This window comes from Neomonachus schauinslandi, unplaced genomic scaffold (assembly GCF_002201575.2).
Source record: "Neomonachus schauinslandi unplaced genomic scaffold, ASM220157v2 HiC_scaffold_1618, whole genome shotgun sequence".
Classification (NCBI taxonomy): Eukaryota; Metazoa; Chordata; class Mammalia; order Carnivora; family Phocidae; genus Neomonachus; species Neomonachus schauinslandi.
In genome coordinates, this window is record NW_025410308.1 from 2,292 (window position 1) to 8,160 (window position 5,869).

At 32.7% G+C, this 5,869-nt stretch overlaps 1 pseudogene; it reads left to right on the forward strand.

The window, feature by feature from the left end:
• Nucleotides 1-418: 418 nt before the first annotated feature.
• Nucleotides 419-545, forward strand: LOC123323853 (annotated as a pseudogene).
• Nucleotides 546-5,869: the final 5,324 nt, after the last annotated feature.

Genomic DNA, 5,869 nt, shown 5'->3' on the forward strand with positions numbered 1-5,869 from the left:
TAATTACCTTCTGACTACCTAACATTTTGGGGGGCAGATTAAGAATTATTTTTCAGGCCCTGGATTTGGTATTTGTTCTACTTTACATAATATAAAGAAGAATAAGGTTTATTATTTTTTTTGCTTTGATAAGACATTTATTAGATTACATTTCACAGAGTTGCATGCTTAGTAATTCTGTATGTTTTAAATAAGGTTTATTATTAAAGCTTCCTACACAACAAAGGAACATTTTAGGTTAGATGAAAATGCATGTATTTTGCTAGTCATGAAACCAGAAATATTTTCCCTCATGCTTAGTAAAATGCTTCTGAGAATATAAAATATTTTACCTTTAAGTAACAAATACTCAATTTTTTTCTTCAATACTCTCTGAATCTTTTGTGGTACTTCCAGGTATTTCTAAATAGGCTTCTGAAGCTTTGCGCAGTGGCAGTATCGTAGCCAATGAGGTTTATCCGAGGCGCGATTATTGCTAATTGAAAAATCTAAATAGGCTTCTGTTTGAAAATAGACATTAGTATTTCTGTATTGTGGAAAAGAAAGGTGTTTTATTTAACTCTGCTTCCTTTCTTATTCTATAGCTTATATTTGACACTGGATATGAAGATAAGAAACATGAGTATTTCTGGCCAGTAACTGCTAACACAGTTTTAACCACAAAGGAACTTGGTTGTTGGTGTCAAGTTCCCAGATAATTGTTAATTTGACTATGATATCATGTTATTACAGAGACATTTATAAGAAATAATGTATTTGAAAAAAAAAAAAGAGATGTTTATGCAGTTAAAAAAATAGTCTTCATCCTAAAGTTGGCTCATATCATCCATTCGAATTAACCTCCTGAAACTCAGAAAATCCTGTGAGAAGCAAACTGCTCCAGGGACACCATAGTCCAACCAATACCACACCATGGAGCCAGGAGTTCTTATACACAGTAAGGGCATGACCACTGATATCTGTATTTTTCTTGGACTTCTAATCAGAAGTGGCCTTAGCAATATCTCATGTTAATTCTGCAATGCACAGGGGGCAACTTACGGTTTTGTTTTCTCAGTAGACCCAAGTGTTAGTACTTATCCAAGTTTATACCTCAAACTCTTAACCATGAATTTATCATAACTATTTTATCCTCATACTGCTTGCATATGAGACATTATTTAAGTAGACTGGGAGCAAAACTAATACAACTGATCCTAACATAGTTATTCAAATGCCAAGAAAGATCTAAAAGAAAAGTAAGCCTCAATATGGGGAAAATATGCTAGTTTACTTTAATTCTCATATTTATACAATCATCTCTAGCTCTGAAAAACAAATCTAGTTTTCTTAACTGAGTGGTTGCTGACTACTTTTTAGCTAAGCTTGTCATTAAAATAAAAATATAAAGAATACTGCAAAGAAAACACCAAATAATTACTAATCTATTGTGTTAAATTAATTTGTTAGATTAATTTAAATAAAAAAACTAAATAAAGTAATTTCCATATAAGAATAGCAAGTATGTTTATAAGGATGGAGGAATATAATAAAGCCATTCAAATAGCTAAAATTCTATATCAAATTTAAAAAAGTTTTAGAAAAAGAGCATATATTGTGAGGAAGAAAGTCTTATAGTTAGAATGAAAATATGGATTTCCTCATTATAGATAGAAAGTGTTGGCTGTCTACATACTGAAAGTGGATAAAAGGTCTCCAAGTAAATATATTTTTGCTCAAATAAACTTATTTTGTCAAGCTCCATTTGCTAAGGAAAACATAAGTATTCCCTAAGTACTAGGGAGCATTGTACATTATTATTATACACATTAAGACCTTTTATATGCTTTAGTTATTTATGAATCATTGTTAGGTTTTGTAAGTCAGAAAGCAATAGCGACTGTGAAAATTAATGTTCAATAATTATATTAGTTTACATAAATTGTAAGGCAACATTACTAAGCTCTCCTTAAAGGTGCATTGGATTCAAAATACTATACTTGAAAGCATTTTTATTTCTGTAACTATTATACAAAATTGTATTTTCATTAATGTTTCTACTTATACTGTTTATTTAGTTTAGAACAATTGGAAATGATATTTTCTAAGTAGGTATAAGTTATAAAATACTATACTGTATAGTCAAAACTATATGATTGAGGGATGAGTTTTAGAGTTTTTTGTGGTTTTGTTTTGTTTTGTTTTGTTTAAAGATTTTATTTATTCGAGAGAGAGTGAGAGTCAGAGAGATCACAGAGGGAGAGGGAGAGAAAGAAGCAGACTCCCCACTGATCAGGGAGCCCGATGCTGGGTTCGATCACAGGGCCTTGAGATCATGACCTGAGCCAAACGCAGACACTTAACCGACTGAGCCACCAGGCGCCCCAAGTTTTAGAGTTTAAGTAAATAGTGAGAGCATTTATTTAAGGCAAGTAAGAAATGTTGAGTTTGTATAGCTGAATTATTAGAGGCCGACATTTTGAATACCTCCAAATTATTCTACAACTTATATCTTTATACAAACTGAGAAACAGAAATCTGGACTGGAAAAATTCTTAAAGTGATACTGTACCTCTATTATTTATGCACTATGAAATTGGTATTTTTTTATTATTTATTAGAGAGAGAGAAAGCACATGAGAGACAGCACAAGTGGAAGGGAGGGGCAGAGGAGAAGCAGGCTCCCACCAAGCAGGGAGCTTGACTGGGGGCTCAATCCCAGGACCCTGAGATCATGACCTGAGCCGAAGGCAGATGCTTAACTGAACCACCCAGGCGCCCCTAAAATTGGTATATTTCATCAACATTTGCACATTAAATATTAAATTTACCACTTGGTTGAGAATAATAGGCCATATAGTTCATCTTGAATATACAACCATGCAAGAGCAGAGGATTTTGTATATTTAACAGAAATAGCTTTCCTTCAGGTCCATTTCTACCCAAAGCACATATATATCTAATATCTATATGACAATTAAAAGACAGAGATCATTATTGTTGGGGGAAAAAAGATAATACCACATGATTTGCTGCTTATAAAGACAGATTGAACATAAAATAATGAGAAAATAAAGATACACCATGCAAGCATTCATTATAAGGAACACTGGAGTAGCTTTAACAAAATGTAGACTACAAGAAAGAGAATATTTCTATGGAATAAAGTGAACATTTCATCACAACGAAAGACTTAATCAAAAGACATTTAAAAAACCCTAACTCTACATCATTAATAAAACAGCCAAAATCAATGAAATTTATGATGGACAAGCAATACAGAAAATCAATGAAATTAAAGATGGTTGTTTGAAAACATCAATAAAATCAATAAATCTCTAAGAAAATATAGATGCTACAAGTTCCTAATATCAATAATGAAAGAGGAGGAAGAAATCCTAAGTTATTTTATAAAGCCAGAATTACTGTTCTACAAATTCAACCAAAATATTGTAAGAGAGGAAAAAACTATGAACATTTCAAAAAATGTGGAAAAGTATTTCACCAAATTCAAGAGCCAGAAAACTAGAAATAAAGGAAAACTTCTTCTACCTGAAGGACAGTAGCAATCACCATAATTAATAGTGAAAAATGGAATATGTTCTCCAAATGAATGACTAGAAGACAATGATTTCCACTCTTGCTCTCATTCAATTTTTCATTGCAGGCCTCACCTAGTAAAATAAGCAAGAAAAAGGAAGAAAATGCATACAGATTATAAGATGCAAAACTCTCTTGAATCATAATAATTATATATATATATATATTAAATACACGTGAATATCCTAAGAAGTCTACAAAAACCTATTAGAAATAAGCTAATTAGTTAGACCACAGGATATGAAATCAATATATGACAAGTAAAAGAAAACACAAGTATTTAGGGTTAAGTATAAGAACCTAGAATTAAAAAAAAAAAAAAGAAAGAATGAGGGCGGAGGACCTAATCTCCTTGATTTCAAGATATACTGTAAGGCCACAGAAATCAAGAGAACATCGCATCAGTATAGACATACATATCAAATGAACAGAACAGAAGGCCCACAAAAACATTCACACACATAATCATTTGATAATGTATAAAGGTGCCATATAATTCAATTGGGGAAAGCTTTTTTACCAAAAAAAAAGGGGGGGGGGGGTTGTTGAACTTTTGTTCACTCATATGATAAAAACAGAAATCTTTACCCATGTCTCACACTATCCACAAAATTTACCTCCATATAGAACATGTAACAATATGTAAACATAGACACTATAATCTGGAGTTGTACAAATTTTTCATATCCTGAGATACTCTTCAGCCATAAAGAGGAAGAGACTACTGATGTGGAACACCACTCAGTAGGAGGATTTTAAAGAGATTTTGCTATATGTCCTATGTTATCCTTTTCCTTTTTTTTTTTTTTATTTCCTTCTTAAGACATACTTAGTATATGGCTATATTAATTTATACTTAGATGATGATTATTTTTATCCATTCTTATGCAGAGCTTTTCTTCAACTCGCTCAATTTCATTTGTATTCCTCATATATTCAGTTAGGATATGGCATTACAAAATTTAGGGATTTTGATGCCTTTATGCTTATGTATCAGAAATCGTCCCTCTTGTTATTGGTTGCAACTTTTTACAAATTTTGAAAATTGGGTATAAATTTCAGTTAAGTAGTTCTGTTAAAAACCTCATTCATAACAGTAAATATATAAAAATAAACTTCTTACGACAGGAAAATTATTGATGGAGTAAGATTGGTTAAAAAAAAAAAAAAACATCAAGTCCTAGCCACAACAATCAAACAACAAAAAGAAATAAAAGGCATCCAAATAGGCAAAGAAGAAGTCAAACTCTCACTCTTTGCAGATGATATGATACTTTATGTGGAAAACCCAAAAGACTCCACCCCAAAACTGCTAGAATTCATACAGAAACTCAGTAAAGTGGCAGGATATAAAAACAATGCACAGAAATCAGTGGCCTTCCTATACACCAACAACAAGACAGAAGAAAGAGAAATTAAGGAGTTGATCCCATTTACAATTACACCCAAAACCATAAGATACCTAGGAATAAATCTAACCAAAGAGGCAAAGAATCTGTACGCAGAAAACTATAAAATACTCATGAAAGAAATTGAGGAAGACACATGAGAATGGAAAAACGTTCCATGCTCATGGATTGGAAGAACAAATATTGTGAAGATGTCAGTGCTACCTAGAGCAATCTACACATTCAATGCAATCCCTATCAAAATACCATCTACTTTTTTCAAAGAAATGGAACAAATAATCCTAAAATTTGTATAGAACCAGAAAAGACCCCAAATAGCCAGAGGAATGTTGAAAAAGAAAAGCAAAGCTGGCGGCACCACAATTCCAGACTTCAAGCTCTATTACAAAGCTGTCATCATCAAGACAGTATGGTACTGGCATAAAAACAGACACATAGATCAATGCAACAGAATAGAGAGCCCAGAAATGGACCCTCAACTCTATGGTCAACTAATCTTTGACAAAGCAGGAAAGAATGTCCAATGGAAAAAAGACAGTCTCTTCAACAGATGGTGTTGGGAAAATTGGACAGCCACATGCAGAAGAATGAAACTGGGCCATTTCCTTACACCACACACAAAAATAGACTCAAAATGGTTGAAAGACCTAAATGTGAGACAGGAGTCCATCAAAATCCTAAAGGAGAACACAGGCAGCAACCTCTTCGACCTCAGCTGCAGCAACTTCTTCCTAGAAACATCGCCAAAGGCAAGGGAAGAAAGAGCAAGAATGAACTATCAGGACTTCATCAAGATAAAAAGCTTTTGCACAGCAAAAGAAACAGTCAACAAAACAAAAGACAACCGACAGAATGGGAGAAGATATTTGCAAATGACATAT